Source organism: Sinocyclocheilus anshuiensis, unplaced genomic scaffold (genome assembly GCF_001515605.1).
Source record: "Sinocyclocheilus anshuiensis isolate Anshui unplaced genomic scaffold, SAMN03320099.WGS_v1.1 scaffold511, whole genome shotgun sequence".
Lineage (NCBI taxonomy): Eukaryota > Metazoa > Chordata > Actinopteri > Cypriniformes > Cyprinidae > Sinocyclocheilus > Sinocyclocheilus anshuiensis.
In genome coordinates this window covers 22,692-41,914 of record NW_015552554.1, presented here as the reverse complement: position 1 = coordinate 41,914, position 19,223 = coordinate 22,692, and the positions used below count along the sequence as shown (strand labels likewise).

Below are 19,223 nucleotides of genomic sequence, written 5' to 3'. Positions count from 1 at the left end.
GTCATTTTCCAACAGGGTGTCTGTCAGCCATATTGAAGTAAATGAAAAACAGTTTTTTTGCTACTCCTCTCACAAATTTAGTTCAATTCTTCCCAGACCCAAATTGGTTCAGAGGCTGTATCTCGGCCAAACTTTGATCAGTCGAAACCAAACTTGGTATGCTTCATCAACAACACGATCTGAGGGTCCATGCCAAATTTGGGAACAGCGCCACCTATCGGTCATGAGATACTAAAAATGCACATTTTGGCTTATAACTTTTGAACGGTTAGTCAGAAAATCATGATCATGGTGTCTATGGATTCCTTGGGTCATGCCAAATCTGACGATGTCAATTGTGCTTTTGTGTAAAATGCTAAGTCACGATTTTGTGAGATTATTCTCCCACCTTAACCCTTCTTCTGCAGCCTGTTGAGTGGGCATCAACTGTGTGGCGCACTCTGCTAAGCCTCTGTCCCTGAACCCCTAAGCTTTGTCGGTTTGAATCCAGGGTGGCTAATGTTGCTTCTTTTCCAGACATTAAATTTTCCGTGTGTTCGTGTTGAATCAGAAACTTGTTTTTGGTCATTCTCATCTGAACTTTTGTTTGATTTTGAACTTCTGTACTTCTGAACCTATCTGTTAAATGCACCTTTTGGCTTATGACTTTTGAACAGTTAGTCAGAAAATAATGATCATGGTGTCTATGGATTCTTTGGGTCATGCCGAATCTGAGGATGTCAATTGTGCTTTTGTGTAAAATGCTAAGTCACGATTTTGTGAGATTATTCTCCCACCTTAACCCTTCTTCTGCAGCCTGTTGAGTGGGCATCAACTGTGTGGCGCACTCTGCTAAGCCTCTGTCCCTGAACCCCTAAGCTTTGTCGGTTTGAATCCAGGGTGGCTAATGTTGCTTCTTTTCCAGACATTAAATTTTCCGTGTGTTCGTGTTGAATCAGAAACTTGTTTTTGGTCATTCTCATCTGAACTTTTGTTTGATTTTGAACTTCTGTACTTCTGAACCTATCTGTTCTTCTTTATGTATGTTCCATTTCTGCCGTTTTTGCTCTTCCCGCTCTGCGCTGCGCTACAGCCCTCTTCGGGCTTGGCCCCGGAATCGCTGCTTGCAGCTATATTTAGGGGCCAAGCCCAAAGGGCTGTAGCCCCTGTTGTATCTGTATGTTTTATTTATTAGGGGCCAAGCCCAAAGGGCTGTAGCCCCTATTTTATCTGTATGTTTTCTTTATTATTAGGGGCCAAGCCCAAAGGCCTGTAGCCCCTATTGATCGCTGCTTGCAGCTATATTTAGGGACCAAGCCCAAAGGGCTGTAGCCCCTATTGTATCTGTATGTTTTATTATTATTATTATTCCTCTTCTTCGCCAATGGGAGTCTATGGCAGCCCTATGAAGGGAACATAGGAAAATTATGAAATTTGGCACACTTGTAGTGATGGCCATAAGTAGTGATCCGACCAACTTTGGGGTCACTAGGACCAACTCTATAGCGCCACCACCAGTTCAAATATTCAACATTGAAATGGCAATAACTCCTCAACCCCTAATTCTAGAAAAATGAAACTTAGTACACCTGATTCCATTAGTCAGAAAATCATGATCATGGTGTCTATGGATTCCTTGGGTCATGCCGAATCTGAGGATGTCAATTGTGCTGTTGTGTAAAATGCTAAGTCACACTTTTGTGAGATCATTCACCCACCTTAACCCTTCTTCTGCAGCATGTTGAGTGTGCATCAACTGAGTGGGGCACTCTGCTAAGCCTCTGGCCCTGAACACCTAAGGTTGTTGGTTTGAATCCAGGGTGGCTGATGTTGTTTCTCTTCCAGATATTCAATTTTCCGTGTGTTCGTATTGAATCAGAAGCGTGTTTTTGGTCAATCTCATCTGCATGGTGTCTATGGATTCCTTGGGTCATGCCGAATCTGAGGATGTCAATTGTGCTGTTGTGTAAAATGCTAAGTCACACTTTTGTGAGATCATTCTCCCACCTTAACCCTTGTTCTGCAGCATGTAGAACATGCATCAACTGAGTGGCGCACTCTGCTAAGCCTCTGGCACAGAACACCTAAGGTTGTTGGTTCGAATCCAGGGTGGCTAATGTTGCTTTTGTTCCAGACAGGCGTATAGTTAGTCAGAAAATTATGATCATGGTGTCTATGGATTCATTGGGTCATGCCGAATCTGAGGATGTCAATTGTGCTGTTGTGTAAAATGCTAAGTCACACTTTTGTGAGATCATTCACCCACCTTAACCCTTCTTCTGCAGCATGTTGAGTGTGCATCAACTGAGTGGGGCACTCTGCTAAGCCTCTGGCCCTGAACACCTAAGGTTGTTGGTTTGAATCCAGGGTGGCTGATGTTGTTTCTCTTCCAGATATTCAATTTTCCGTGTGTTCGTATTGAATCAGAAGCGTGTTTTTGGTCAATCTCATCTGAACCTCTGTTCACTTTTGAACTTCTGTACTTCTGAAACTATCTGTTATTTTGTATGTATGTTCCATTTCTGCCGTTTTTGCTCTTCCCGCTCTGCGCTGCGCTACAGCCCTTTTCGGGCTTGGCCCCGGAATCGCTGCTTGCAGCTATATTTAGGGACCAAGCCCAAAGGGCTGTATCCCCTATTGTATCTGTATGTTTTATTATTATTATTATTCTTCTTCTTCGCCAATGGGAGTCTATGGCAGCCCTATGAAGGGAACATAGGAAAATTATGAAATTTGGCACACTTGTAGTGATGGCCATGAATAGTCATCTGGCCAACTTTGGGGTCACTAGGACCAACTCTATATCGCCACCACCAGTTCAAAAATTCAACATTGAAATGGCAATAACTCCTGAACCCCTAATTCTAGAAAAATCAAACTTAGTACACCTGATTCCACTCTTCGTGAAGATCACATTCCATAGCTTACATTAAGACTCCACCGATTACAGTAGCGGCCATTTTGAAAAGTACAGTATATAGTCTATTCCCTACTACTGCTTCAAAATTGATCCAATTCTTCCCAAAATTGGCTCAGATGATCCTTGGACTGAGCTGCACATAAACAACCGAACAGAATTTTTTGACCACTAGTCAAAAAAAAAAGTTATGATGCTGTGAACTTAACAAGGTTGACCTGTGATTGGTTCAGAGCCTGTATCTCGGCCAAACTTTGATCAATCAAAACGAAACTTGGTAAACTTTGTCATCACCATGATCTGAGGGCCCATGCCAACGTTGGGAACAGCGCCACCTATGGGGTCAACACCATGATCGGAGGGCCCATGCCAAAGTTGGGAACAGCGCCACCTATGGGTCCTGAGATACCAAAAATGCACATTTTAGCTTATAACTTTTGAACAGTTAGTCAGAAAATTATGATATTTGTGTCTATGGATTCCTTGTGTCATGCCGAATCTGAGGAATTCAATTTTGCCAGGATTGACTGAACAACCTGTCCGCCATTTTGAAATTTGTCATAAATTGCTATGTCTTTTGAACCATTTGAAGTAAATGAAAAACTGTTTTTTTGCTACTCTTCTAACAAATTTAGTTCAATTCTTCCCAAAATTTGCTCATATGATCTTTGGACTGAGCTGCACAGAAATGACTGAACAGAATTTTTTTACTACTAGTGAACAAAAAGTTATGATTTTGTCAAGTTAACAAGGTAGACCCAAATTGGTTCAGAGGCTGTATCTCGGCCAAACTTTGATCAATCGACACCAAACTTGGTATGCTTCATCAACAACAAGATCTGAGGGTCCATGCCAAATTTGGAAACAGCGCCACCTACGGGTCATGATATACTAAAAATGCACATTTTGGCTTATAACTTTTGAACAGTTAGTCAGAAAATCATGATCATGGTGTCTATGAATTCCTTGGGTCATGCCGAATCCGAGGATGTCAATTGTGCTGTTGTTTAAAATGCTAAGTCACACTTTTGTGAGATCATTCTCCCACCTTAACCCTTCTTCTGCAGCATGTTGAGTGTGCATCAACTGAGTGGCACACTCTGCTAAGTCTCTGACATTGAACACCTAAGGTTGTCGGTTTGAATCCAGGGTGGCTAATGTTGCTTCTGTTCCAGACATTCAGTTTTCCGTGTGTTCGTATTGAATCAGAAGCGTGTTTTTGGTCATTCTCATCTGAACTTCTGTACGTTTTTGAACTTCTGTACTTCTTAATCTATCTGTTATTTTGTATGTACGTTCCATTTCTGCCGTTTTTCTTCTTCCCGCTCTGCGCTGCGCTACAGCCCTTCTCTTGGGATTGGCCCCGGAATCGATGCTTGCAGCTATATTTATTATTATTATTATTTTTGTCCAATGGGGTTCTATGGCAGCCCTATGAAGGGAAAATAGGAAAATGATGAAATTTGGCATACTAAAAATGCACATTTTGGCTTATAACTTTTGAACAATTAGTCAGAAAATTATGATCATGGTGTCTATGAATTCCTTGGGTCATGCCGAATCCGAGGATGTCAATTGTGCTGTTGTGTAAAATGCTAAGTCACACTTTTGTGAGATCATTCTCCCACCTTAACCCTTCTTCTGCAGCATGTTGAGTGTGCATCAACTGAGTGGCACACTCTGCTAAGTCTCTGACATTGAACACCTAAGGTTGTCGGTTTGAATCCAGGGTGGCTAATGTTGCTTCTGTTCCAGACATTCCATTTTCCGTGTGTTCGTATTGAATCAGAAGCGTGTTTTTGGTCATTCTCATCTGAACTTCTGTACGTTTTTGAACTTCTGTACTTCTTAATCTATCTGTTATTTTGTATGTACGTTCCATTTCTGCCGTTTTTCTTCTTCCCGCTCTGCGCTGCGCTACAGCCCTTCTCTTGGGATTGGCCCCGGAATCGATGCTTGCAGCTATATTTATTATTATTATTATTTTTGTCCAATGGGGTTCTATGGCAGCCCTATGAAGGGAAAATAGGAAAATGATGAAATTTGGCACACTTGTAGTGATGGCCATAAGTAGTGATCTGACCACGTTTGGGGTCTCTAGGACCAACTCTATAGCGCCACCACCAGTTCAAAAATTCAACATTGAAATGGCAATAACTCCTGAACCCCTAATTCTAGAAAAATCAAACTTAGTACACCTGATTCCACTCTTCGTGAAGATCACATTCCATAGCTTACATTAAGACTCCACCGATTACAGTAGCGGCCATTTTGAAAAGTACAGTAAATAGTCTATTCCCTACTACTTCCCCACTACTCCTTCAAAATTGATCCAATTCTTCCCAAAATTGGCTCAGATGATCTTTGGACTGAGCTGCAGAGACACGACTGAACCAATTTTTTTATTCATCTTTCTTCAAAAGTTATGATGTTGTGAACTTAACAAGGTTCACATGTGATTGGTTTAGAGGCTGTATCTTGGCCAAACTTTGATCAATCAAATCCAATCTTGATACGCTTCATCAACACCATGATCTGAGGGCCCACGCCAAAGTTGGGAACAGCGCCACCTATGGGTGTTGAGATACCAAAACTGCACATTTGTACTTATAACTTTTGGACAGTTATTCAGAGAATTATGATATTGGTGTCTTTGGATTCCTTGGGTCATGCCGAATCTGTCGATGTCAATTTTGCCAGGATTGGCTGAACCACGTGTCCGCCATTTTGAAATTTCTCATAAATTGAAATATCTTTTAAACCATTCAACATATCTTCACTAAATTTGCTAGGGATCATCAACAACATGCCCCGTAGGTACCTCAGAAGTCTGAAGACAGCGCCACCTACTCGGAGGTATCCCGGAAGTTTGAAGACAGCGCCACCTATTGTTCCAGAGATATAACGATTCTTGCTAAATGTTGTCCAAATTTTCTTATTTTTATGTCATTTGGTTCCCTGGGTTATGCCGATTCTGACGATGTCTCATTTGTTATTTTCCAAAACGGTGTCTGTCAGCCATATTGAAGTAAATGAGAAACAGTTTTTTTTCTACTCTTCTCACAAATTTAGTTCAATTCTTCCCAAAATTTGCTCATATGATCTTTGGACTGAGCTGCACAGAAATGACTGAACGGAATTTTTTTACTAGAAGTGAAAAAAAAGTTATGATGTTGTGAATTTGACAAGGTCGACCTAAATTGGTTCAGAGGCTGTATCTCGGCCAAACTTTGATCAATCGAAACCAAACTTGGTATGCTTCATCAACAACAAGATCTGAGGGTCCATGCCAAATTTGGGAACAGCGCCACCTATGGGTCATGAGATACTAAAAATGCACCTTTTGGCTTATGACTTTTGAACAGTTAGTCAGAAAATCATGATCATGGTTTCTATGGATTCTTTGGGTCATGCCGAATCTGAGGATCTCAATTGTGCTTTTGTGTAAAATGCTAAGTCATGATTTTGTGAGATTATTCTCCCACCTTAACCCTTTTTCTGCAGCCTGTTACGTGTGCGTCAACTGTATGGCGCACTCCGCTAAGCCTCTGGCCCTCAACCCCTAAGGTTGTAGGTTCGAATCCAGGGTGGCTAATGTTTCTTCTGTTCCAGACATTCAATTTTCTGTGTGTTCGTATTGAATCACAACCGTGATTTTGGTCATTCTATTCTGAACTTCTGTTCAATTTTGAACTTCTATACTTCTGATCCTATCTGTTCTTCTTTATGTATGTTCCATTTCTGCCGTTTTTTCTCTTCCCGCTCTGCGCTGCGCTACAGCCCTTCTCGGGCTTGGCCCCGGAATTGCTGCTTGCAGCTATATTTATTATTATTATTATTTTTGTCCAATGGTGTTCTATGGCAGCCCTACGAAGGGAACATAGAAAAATGATGAAATTTGGCACACTTGTAGTGATGGCCATAAATAGTGATCTGACCAACTTTGGGGTCACTAGGACCAACTCTATAGCGGCACCACCAGTTCAAAAATTCAACATTAAAATGGCAATAACTCCTGAACCTCTAATTCTAGAAAAATGAAACTTAGTACACCTGATTCCACTCTTCATGGAGATCACATTACATAGCTTACATTAAGACTCCACCCATTACAGTAGCGGCCATTTTGAAAAGTACAGTAAATAGTCTATTCCCTACTACTCCTTCAAAATTGATCCAATTCTTCCCAAAATTGGCTCAGATGATCTTTGTCTACACAGACATGACTGAACCATTTTTTTTATTCATCTTTGTTCAAAAGTTATGATGTTGTGAACTTAACAAGGTTCACCTGTGATTGGTTCAGAGGCTGTATCTTGGCCAAACTTTGATCAATCAAAACCAATCTTGGTACGCTTCATCAACACCATGATCTGAGGGCCCACGCCAAAGTTGGGAACAGCGCCACCTATGGGTGTTGAGAAACCAAAAATGCACATTTGTACTTATAACTTTTGGACAGTTAGTCAGAGAATTATGATATTGCTGTCTTTGGATTCCCTGGGTCATGCCGGATCTGTGGATGTCAATTTTGCCAGAATTGACTGAACTACCTGTCCGCCATTTTGAAATTTGTCATAAATTGAAATATATTTTGAACCATTGGACGTATTTGCACAAAAATCGGTAGGGATCATCAACACCATGTCCTGGAGGTACCTCAGAAGTCTGAAGACAGCGCCACCTACTGTTCCAGAGGTATTCCGATTCTTGCTAAATGTTGTCCAAATTTTCTTATTTTGATGTCATTTGGTTCCCTTCGTTATGCCAAACCTGACGATGTCTCATTTGTAATTTTCCAACAGGGTGTCTGTCAGCCATATTGAAGTAAATGAAAAACAGTTTTTTTGCTACCCTTTTCACAAATTTAGTTCAATTCTTCCCAAAATTTGCTCATATGATCTTTGGACTGAGCTGCACAGAAATGACTGAACATAATTTTTTAACTACTAGTGAAAAAAAATGTATGATGTTGTGAAATTAACAAGGTCGACCCAAATTGGTTCAGACGCTGTATCTCGGCCAAACTTTGATAAATCAAAACGAAACTTGGTAAACTTTGTCACCACCATGATCTGAGGGCCCTTGCCAAAGTTGGGAAGAGCGCCACCTATGGGTCATGAGATACCAAAAATTCACATTTTCACTTATAACTTCTGAACAATTAGTCAGAAAATTATGATAATGGTGTCTTTGGATTCCTCGTGTCATGCCAAATCTGAGGATGTCAATTGTGCTTTTGTATAAAATGCTAAGTCACGCTTTAGTGAGATCATTCTCACACCTTAACCTCCCTTCTGCAGCTTGCTGAACATGTGTCAACTAAGTGGCGCCCTCTGCTAAGCCACTGGCCCCGGACCTTTAAGGTCATGGGTCCGAATCCAGGGTGGCTAACGATGCTCCTGTTCCAGATGTTGGATTTTCCGTGTGTGTTCGTATTGAATCAGAAATCTGTTTTTGGTCATTCTCATCTGAACTTGTTCCATTTTGAACTTCTGTACTTCTGAAGCTATCTGTTTTTTTTTTTATGTATGTTCCATTTCTGTCGTTTTATCATAGGAAACCTTAACTTCTCCTCTGCAGCCTGTTGAACGTGTGCTAACTGAGGGGTGCACTCTGCTAAACCACTGATCCCGAACCTTTCAAGTTGTGGGTTCAAATCCAGGGTGGCTGATGTTGCTTTATATGTACATCCTGTTTCTGCTGTTTTGTCCTTCTTGCTCTGCAGCACACTTCATGAACATTCTTGGTTAGCATGCAAGTTAGTGCTTGCTCCTCTGTTTTGCTTTTTATATTTAAATAGATCTTCAACAGAGTGACTGCATGCCCTATGTGACAGTGTGATTAGAATTGTACTCTCACAGATGAGGTCACTAGTTTGATTCTTGTGTGGGGTGACATTATATTAGAACATGTGTATAGTGTCTTCATCTGGTCAGCAATACAGGAACATCTGTGCAGCAATACAGCAAATTTTGTTTGAATGATTTTTGTCGTTAAATTTACAGTTTTAATCAAAGACACCAATGTGCATTGAGTGGGTCAACTACTGCCATTGTACACTTTAGCAAAGCATTTAATTTTTGCTTGTTCCAAGTAGAGTATCACTGAAATAAAAAAATATTTCAAAACCGCTTTTAGTTGAACTTTCAATTTCACAAGAAACTCAAGTGGGATAACCATTGAAGTTATACAGAATGTTTTAATTCTGTGTACACTAAATGTAATATTTGAACAATTTTTCCACCAAATTCCATGTTTAAGGGTACAAACAAACTGAATGCAAAAGATAAAGATGTACATTTTGTATGTTAAATGAATTACTTTTAAATGATTTTACTCTGCCACAGACCTCATCTGTGAGCACAATTCTGATCACACTTTTTTTTTTCTTTTTTTTTTTAAGAAACCAAATTATTGTGTGGGGAACAAAACTAACATACTACACAATTTCTAATGTAGATCAATTCAACAAAGACATTGATAGAGTAAATGGAAGTGCATGACACCAAGGACAATTTGAATCCATCATGTATTTATTTTATTTATTTATTTTTACAAAGACTTTACTCAGTTTACATTGAAAATATTGTGCCTTTATACCCAAGTGAGCAAGCCAGAAGGCGACAGTGGCAAGGAAAAACTCCCTAAATTAGGAAAGAGGAGCATCATGGACAAAGTGGTGGAGCATCATCAGCAGAGTGGTATAGGGAGAAACCTTGGGAGGAACCAGACTCAGCAGGGGAAGGCCATCCTCCTTTGGCTGGCACCAAATAAATTTACTGTACATATGCTAAATATAATACAAGCCATCCATGCAATATTTTATATATAATTGTGTTACTTTTGTGATTATGTATTCATTTGTGAAATAACTGACTATTGACTGCCTGCATCAGTTTAGAGTTTTGCCGGGACATTTTCTGAATTGATAGTTGACAATGGTTTTTGTCTTCACTGTAAGAAAGAGAAGCAGAAAATCAGTAAATTAAAGAAATCAAATTAGTATCAACTTCTGATTAATAAGCATAAAGGATATTATATTCTACATTTTTATCGGTTGTGTGCTTCTTTATAAAAACAGTTAATGGAACGGAGAATCATATAATGATAAGGAGGAATTTAGAAGTGTAGCTCATTGCAGAAATCTGAAAATACATTCATGGAACATTAACTGCTTGATAAAGCATTTACACAACAACAACATTTTGCAACTAATGTAGGTCTCTACACTCACCTTTTGAGAGTAGTGGACAGTAGTTGAGTTTTGCTGCACAAAACAGAAAGAATATTGTTATTGCTTTAATGAGTGCTCAAAGAAAAGAGTCAATTCATGTTTTGCAGACATTATACAATTAAATGTACCTTTTTATCAGTTATGTGCTTCTTTATAAAAACAGTTAATGGAACGGAGAATCATATAATGATAAGGAGGATGTTAGAAGTGTAGCTCATTGCAGAAACCTGAAAAAACATTCATGGAACATTAACTGCTTGATTAAGTGTTCATACAACAAAAACATTTTGCAACTAATGTAGACACAATCTCTACACTCACCTTTTGAGAGTAGTGGACAGTAGTTGTTGAGTTTATGCATAAACCTGAAAATGTATTGTTAGTAGGTGAAACAGTGCTTGAAGAAATGAGTCAGTTCATGTTTTGCAGACATTATGCAATTAAATGTACCTTTTTATCAGTTGTGTGCTTCTTTATAAAAACAGTTTGTGGAGCAGAAAATCATATAATGGATAAGGAGGAAGTTAGAAGTGTAGCTCATTGCAGAAATCTGAAAATACATTAATGGAACAAACTGCTTGATTAAGTGTTCACACAACAAAAACATTTTGCAACTAATGTAGACACCATCTCTACACTCACCTTTTGAGAGTAGTTGTTGAGTTTTGATGCATAAACCTGAAAATGTATTGTTAGTAGGTGAAACAGTGCTTGAAGAAATGAGTCAGTTCCAGTTTTGCAGACATTACACTACTACATTTACATTTTTATCAGTTGTTCTGTTCATTATAGGAGTTACTGGAGTATAGAATGAGGTGTTGGATGGAGTATATAATCTCTTGCATGATGGAAATTATGTCTTCAGTGCATTTTTTATGTCTGAAAAGATTACTTTCATCAACTATACGCAAGTAAGCACATGCATTTAACAATGCCTTTAAAATGGTTTATTATAATTTAAACAGAAAAATGTTTGTGTAACCAGGCACTCCTGAGTCAACTTACCTTTGTTAGTTTTAGTAAATCTTGACCATTTTTGTGGTCTTCTATTAACTTAATTGTGATATATTAGGAGACAACTGGATGAATGCAGGCAGTCTTTGTGGATGCTTCCTATGATGTTTGGAAGCATCCATTATTGTTTGGATGGCTTATAATATGACTGAAATTAGATTAATAATAAAATACATTAGTAATGTAATATACTTGAAGTCAGTTAAAAATTAGAAGAAAAAAAATATATATTAAACGTAAGGAGAATTAAACTGAATTAAAAATAATCTAAACAAAGCTGGATATAAATTAAATACTACAATTACCTTGGCTGGATGAAGCTTATTAGCTCAAGAAAGAAGAGCAATTATTGGAGATGTAGGATTGTGAACGATGATCACTGGTTTGAATTTGAGGCTGGATTGACTGGACTCTGTCGATCTTGGAATCTCAGGATAGTGTTCACATGGTATGGACACAAAAACAGAACAGACAATACAATGCTACAATTCTCATTTCAGTGTGTTCCATACATAAAATGGATTACCTTCCAATAGACCTTCATTGATAACATTGAACATCTGTACAGATTCAACTGATGAATCATTATAAGACTTATTCATTTAGATATAGATAGTCTAAGAACATACCTTCTCCAGTTGTACACTTGTTCTCCAGTTGTATGCCAGTTGAAAGCTCAGAATTAATATTGCATAGTAAGGGCACAGAAAAGAAAATGCGGTTATACTGATTTCAGTACATGTCACACGTATGAATTATTAGCTCAGTGAAATAAGTATTGCTTGGTGGTAACTGTAATACGTTTGCACAATTTCAACCGAAACATTTTCTGCATCTTTAACATAGACATGGTCGATCAGTGTACCTTTCTCAGTTGTAGGATGTTGCACATGTTGACTGTATCCATGTAGTTCCATTAATGTTCCAATTGTAGATGATGTCAAGATGTCCTCATTGAAGTCTCCCATAATCACTTTCTTTCCTGAATGTTTCTCCAGCTCATCAATAACATGCAACATATTTTGTCGAAACATGTCAAGTGGATACGAGTTAGGCCTGTACAGCAAAGCAGCATTCAAACTTATATGTGGAACTGCAAAGTATAGACATTACAAATTGCAAGGTTCTGGAATGATGACGTTAAAATGAATGCTTTCACAACAGAATAGCCCAACTCCACCTCCTCTTTGTTGTTTTAAATCAGTGAAAAGTGGAGTGCTGTTGTCATAACAATTAGCTCTCAGATTGATCTTAAAAACAAATCCTTGTATCTGTACTTTGTCTTCAACTTTTAGCCACGTTTCAGTTAAACAGATACAATGCATTCATTAGCTGTCCGTGAACTTGAACATCTTGAACATGAGCTTGAAGACTTTGTACATTATGAAGACCAATTGTAAACATACCAGGTGTCTTTATGAAACTGTGATTTTCTAAAGTAAGTCTGAGCATGTTTTTCATAGCAGAGTCAATTTTCTCATTACAATATATGACAGACTCTTTGAAGTTATTAATTATAAGTCCATCGAGGGTTCTCACATGACTCACTGCAACATATGCTTGTCCCGGAGAAAATACCTTGTCAAGTCAGACAACCGCTTTATCTACTGTGAGTCCTTGCACTTTGTGAACGGTACATGCCCATGCCAATTTAAGAGGAAACTGACGTCTTAAACCGCCATCGTTTGTGACTTGATCTTCTTCCACTTCAATAACAGTGGAATTTGGGGAATATTTCTGTCGTTGCTTTGATCTCTGAATTCTACCAACATTTGGATTATCAAAATCAACATGAATAGCTGATGGGAAGTCATCATCATCATCATATTTTTGTTTTTTGCTTATGTGGACAACTGTGCCAGAGGCTCCATTGACAAGTCCATCAGAAACATCAAGATTTTTCCTTAGCATTACTCTGGCTCCAACACCCAAGGAAACACATTTGTCCAAACACGAGTTGAAAACTTTTGCATGAAAACCAACTTTTGCTTCTATTCTTCCAGTTTCTGGATTTCTCACAAAGTCTCTAGCTCGAATAGTGATTGCCTCAGGACAACACGCATTAAGTTTCTGAATATTGTATTCATCGACCTGAGCATTTGTAGGAAATATATGAATAGCATCACATTCTTCACCCGTTTCACGTTTCTTCAACATGTTAATGTCGCTTGGGCTTAGAGTGTCCTTCTTTTTATGAACTCGAAGACGATTTAACATTTCAGCAAAAGATGCATCTTGTTGCCTGACAACTTGTGTTAGTTCGGCAATTTCAAAGTTGTTATCCCAAAGATTCACTCCTTTTGGATCAACATACAGGGGAATTCCCTTGACAGGCGGAAGCTGGTAAAAATCACCAACGCAGACCAAACTGACTTTTCCAAAAATGGAGTAGTCACCAGTTTGCTTTATTTGTCTCAATCTCCCATGAACATAAGACAAAAGGTGATGGTCAACCATAGACACCTCATCAATGATCAGAATGTGCAAACCTCCCATTTTTGCACGCAGTGAATTGATTTTGTCATTACTTAGGGGCTGATATGGCAGTTTGACATTGGCACCTATCGAAAAAGTATTATGAATTGTGGAAGCACCAATGTGGTAACTAGCCACTCCAGTTGACGCGGTTAAAATCACACTTCTATCATCAGGGTTTTCAGACAGCTGAGATAAAAGTCTGGAAGGTTCGTAGTATATCGCTTTGATTAAATGGCTTTTCCCTGTGCCTGCTCCACCAGTAACGAACAAGTGAAATGGTTCAGGGTTTTCTCCAATAAGTTTCTCTAACACCATTTCTGCACTTTGTAAAAGACTGCAGATTGTTGTGCATTTAATGATCTTAGTAAACAGAACGCCTCTTCTCTAGACATTCCAGCATGGTTGGTTTCAATGCTGTATGGAATTCGAGGGTTCACTACAAGATCTGGAATAGAGGACTCAGAATCATCTTCATCAGGAATGACATTACTCTTCCTTAGTTCTATGCATTCATGACGTTCCTTTTCTGTTTCAGGACACAATGCAGCCCAAGCATCTTCCAAATCAATACCCTGCTCCAAAAGCTGTTGAGCCCGACCCATTTTGTTACTTTCCTTTTCAAACAGTGCTCGATTAGCATCAACAATACATTTTACTTCGGTCACATTACTTCCACATTTCATAGCACAATTGTTGTAGAATTCCTCATAAGTGGTAAAATTCTCAGGCTTGAGCTGCCAGTCTTCGTAATGTGGTAAAAAAGTTGCAACAATGAATGAAAGTACTTTTCAGGATCTTTTTTTGGAGAAAATCTCGGATATCTGACAACAGCAGGTTCAGTTCGAGTTCTCTTCATCATATAACCGCAGTTGTTGTTAAGCCTAATCACCTTGTCTTCTGAGGCCTTTTTGTTTGAAGAAACCTCTGATTTTGACACTATCCTGTTTTCAGAGCAAAAACTTGCAAGACATTGAATCTCAAACTCCTTCGTCTTTGGCCTATTCTTGTATCGGTCAACCAGACTGGTCATCCAAAAGCTAGTTTCTTCACCAGACTGATCGTCTTTGTTTTTGATAACACGAAGAGGCAAACTCATCTTTACAGGATTCAATCCAATTGGAATAAACTGGACTTTACGAGAACATTCCTTCAAGTGCATACCTGTCAATCGATACACAGCCTCTTGAGCAGAAATTTCTCTGTTGTGAAGATATACACTGCCAAGCATTTTTAATGATGATCTTGCTTCAAGATTTCCATTCATAGCTTCATTTTGTGCACGTTGCACCAACAGTCCCATTTCTTGTTCTGCTTTTGTGATGTAACTAATAATGTAAACCACTACAGAGTAAGCATCTTTGACATACTGGATATCCATGTTGCCTTGCCAGGCACGCAGTAAATGTTTATTATACTGGTTCACCCAGACGTCTTTTGGACTTCTTTTTAGGACAACAGTTTTCTTTTTGGAACACTGTTTGTATGCTTTTTCGAAGAGAGCCTGGTTAATGCCAGTTGACTCAAAAAATGCATCTCTTGAATCATAATTCATATCAGAAGCTGTTAATGCTCTTTTGACTTTTTCTAAAATTGTACTTGCAGCATCTTTTCCCTCACTACTTTTCAAATCGCCTCGACTACCACCTCTTGTAATAAAGGTACGGCTAGATGGGGGTCGTGGAAAATTAAATCTGCAAACTGTCTTTTTCTTACGACATGTCTTTGAATGTCTGACACTGTGCTTCTGAACACCGTTGACAGTCTCAAACAGTTCGGTTTCATCCTCTCTTGGGGTCTCACAAGTGATGTAATGATCAATGAAACTGGTGACCAAAGCATCATTGTCTTCATTGTCTTCATTTAACTTTGGCGCATTTTCAACCCAAAACAGACAATGAACATGAGGAGATCCATGCTGTTGAAACTCTACACGATAAAAGTAATCTATTATCTTCCCGATCGGTTGAGCTGAAGACATGATTACATCTCTCAGAAAACAATGCCATCTATAATCAAACATTCTTGCTGCAGTGACTGGGTTTCGTCTAATCAGTCCACATTTTTCAGACCAGTCAAGTTCATCTGCTTTTAGATTTTTCCCTTCTTGTTTGATTATGGTGCTAAGAATTTCAGGCCATCTAAGATCCGCAGAACTAAAGGATGCAAAGAAAGTCGGAATTCCTAGCTGTCTTATGAGCACAAAAAGGTCGTTTTGAGTAGATTGCCAATATGGTGGCGTTCCACGGATTGGTCTCAAAAACTTGTATCCTTCATCGAAATTCAATATTTTAGACAACGAGTCTGGGTTTGTTAGCATATCTGATGTTAATTCTGTCAACAAACTCTTGTCAGATCCTTTGCGTAAAGCAATTTAAACATTAGATACAACTTGATCAACCTCCGACAAATACTGTGCATAGAAAATTAAGTCTGTGCTCCGCGCAAAACGTCCATCTGCATTGAGGATTCTTGCATTTAAGTATCTTGACAATGTAATTTTTACCTCCCTCTTATCATGAAATGTTGGACCACCACTTGGATAGAGAACAGGGAAACATTTTGCTTCGTTGGACCTATCAGATAACAAACTAACAGGACCGTTTCCTTCAGCTGGTGCCAGATTTAATACATCCTGAAAATGCTGATCAATTACTTCAGAACCAATGTCCACTGGTTGCAATGACGTATCTGACAAAAGACCACTTTGCTCTTTGATGTAGGTTAGGTCTTCCTCTGGCTGTTCGTCAGAGTAAATTTCATCGTCTATCTTTTCAAGTACATCTTGTTGCTCCATTTCATCTACAACATTTTCTTCAGGTTCATTCAAAGAGTTGATCCACTGCTCATTAATCTCCACATCATCAAACCACTTATTGAACCTGATCAAATATTTCAGAGCATTTCTAACACGATCAGTGTGTACATACTTGTACTCATAATGCCCTTTGTAGGTTAACTTGCGTTTCAGTTTCATCCTTATCATCTTGTCATCACATTCATTTCGTGGAAGGATATTGGACGCGTCTGTTGTATTTATCGGAACACACACTACAGGCCCATGGCATCCATGTTGTTTACCATGGGGAAGGCAGAGTAATTTCATAAAAGGAATGTTACGTGCAACGAGATGTTGTTCCAAAGAGTTGAGACATTTCAGTTGATTTGGAATGTCCAACAAATGCATGTTGTTAGCAACGCTCTCTTCAGGCAGTTTTCCACAAAGGATTTTTCGATGACACGTTAGACAAATCCATAATTTGCACCCTGGGCAATAAGCAGAAGATTGTTCACACTGTTCATCACAAACATGTACATACCTGGTTGTGATACATCGTCTACCCAAAGCAGCAATTTTTTCTCCTTTATCTTCATAGCATCCGGTTCTGCATTCAACAACCTGCTTTCTGAAAAGTAAGTGGTGACAGACAGAGCACACAAACTCTGGACCACTACTAACTTCTTGTCTAAAATAATCAATAGCAACATCAATGTCTTTTTCTTCCTTCTTTCTTGCATATGTTTCACAACCTTTTTGTATTGTACTCGCACGAAAGTTCACATCTTTATGGTATTTCATCACAGAATACTCGCGCACTCTTGCTTTAAAGGCCAGGTTTTGCAGATATTTTTTCCTAGAATACTCACCCACTCTTGCTTTAAAGGCCAAGTTTTGCAGATATTTTTTCTTCGAATACTCACCCACTCTTGCTGTAAAGGCCAGGTTTTGCAGATATTTTTTCCTAGAATACTCACCCACTCTTGCTTTAAAGGCCAAGTTTTGCAGATATTTTTTCTTCGAATACTCACCCACTCTTGCTGTAAAGGCCAGGTTTTGCAGATATTTTTTCCTAGAATACTCACCCACTCTTGCTTTAAAGGCCAAGTTTTGCAGATATTTTTTCTTCGAATACTCACCCACTCTTGCTGTAAAGGCCAGGTTTTGCAGATATTTTTTCTTCGAATATTCACGTACATTTGCCTGAAAAGAGACATTATATTTATATTTTAATCGAGAATACTGGCAAACATGTTTTTGAAACTGAATATTGCTTGAGTACTTAGCCTTAGAATGTTCACACTTTGACAAACGAACATAAGAATTTTTTAGATATTTTTCTCAAAGAATTTCCATTTTTTTCTCTCTGTAATTTCTATCACTACAGTATTTTGTTTTGGCATAGTCAATTTTATTTTCCCTGTAAACAGTGTCATCACAATATTTTGTTTTGGCATACTCAGTTTTATTCTGCCTGAAATCAGGCTCATTACAATATTATGATTTCTCATACTTCAGTTTTTTTTGTCTGTACTCACGGTCGTTGCAATATCTCTCCCGATGTCTCTTGGTTGCAGAACATTGTGCAGCATCACTTACCTTTCTTTTATGCAGACATGGCTTGCTCACCTCATTTGACACTGCATTTCCAGATGCTCCTGCACAAACACCGTCTCGATCTCTATGCTTAACACATGTCACAACTTCATAATGATTACCATTACAATGTTTCAAATAAATTACATTCTGTGTAAATACCTCTCCAGTAGGTTTGTGTGCATTCCATCGGCCATCATTAAAAGTCATTATAGTGGTTTTGAAAAGATCGGCCGAAACAAATGTCAATTTCTGTCACCCATGTGCCAGAATAAAACATTCTAGATCGTGTCAAATAATCCTCTACTGAAGAATACTCACTTCTGACGTACCTCTCAAAAAGGAAAGTATTCATTTTCAGATGTTTGACAACCGCACGTCGAATCTTCAAGTGCTTGTCCTCGGTTCCACATATCACATGTGCCAATGATCTGAAAAAGCATTTACCATCTGGTTTAATGGTCTTTGTCTGACACGGACCTGCAATGGGACCAAAGTTTATGACATTATGGTCACTGTTATCATTCGTCAAAAGTATGAGCTCACATAAAGCTTGCTGATCATTATGAGTTAAAGGGTTTGGAGGAGATGGACTGAGTTTATGGGTTTTACGTATGTTTTTATATGTTTTATGCTTTTAAGAATTGTTACTTTTAATGCTAGAGGGCTTTTGGACATAAGAAAATTTGAAAAAGTGAAAGAAATGTGTAAAGGAGAAGATGTGATTTTACTACAAGAAACTAATTGGAGGGAAGGGTACATGACTGAAATAAGGAAACGGTGGAGTGGAGGGATTTTATATAATAATGGTGATGGGAGGCTGGGAAGAGGAGTTGCGGTTTTAATACAAGAAAACAGTGGGGTATCATGTAAAACAATGTATAATGACAAAGACGGGAAATGTATAGCGTTTGAAATGGAGTATGAGGGGAAAAAATTAATTATGGTTAATGTTCATGCACCAACAGAAGAGAACGAAAAGAAAGAGTATTTTAATGTGTTACGAGATTTTTGAAAGAAACACAAAGAAGTTATGATGGGAGATTTTAATACTGTTTTCAGTAAATTAAAAATGGCTGAGGGAATGGTTTTTAAAAATGATAAAGGAAGAAAAGAACTGAAATCATTAATGGAAGAAAGTAATATGATTGATGTATGGAGAGAAAGGAATGAAAAGACGAAAGAATACTCAAGGAGGCAGTTAGTGGGGAATTTTATGTGTCAGA

At 38.5% G+C, this 19,223-nt stretch overlaps 1 long non-coding RNA gene and 1 pseudogene across 3 annotated transcripts; both read right to left on the bottom strand.

Annotated features, from left to right (window-relative positions):
- Nucleotides 1-9,417: 9,417 nt before the first annotated feature.
- On the bottom strand, nucleotides 9,418-12,316 carry LOC107664530 (uncharacterized). 3 transcript variants are annotated; one of them, XR_001631466.1, is made up of 9 exons: nucleotides 11,777-12,316; nucleotides 11,453-11,575; nucleotides 11,139-11,295; nucleotides 10,776-10,811; nucleotides 10,584-10,683; nucleotides 10,455-10,498; nucleotides 10,262-10,360; nucleotides 10,134-10,166; nucleotides 9,418-9,853 (listed from the first exon to the last, which is right to left on the bottom strand). It is a non-coding gene; the product is annotated as an uncharacterized LOC107664530 (long non-coding RNA). The 3 variants fall into 3 exon arrangements; XR_001631467.1 differs by having other exon boundaries at nucleotides 11,453-11,567; XR_001631465.1 differs by lacking the exon at nucleotides 11,777-12,316 and having other exon boundaries at nucleotides 11,453-11,769.
- Nucleotides 12,317-12,416: 100 nt separating this feature from the next.
- LOC107664528 (uncharacterized) lies at nucleotides 12,417-18,207 on the bottom strand (annotated as a pseudogene).
- Nucleotides 18,208-19,223: the final 1,016 nt, after the last annotated feature.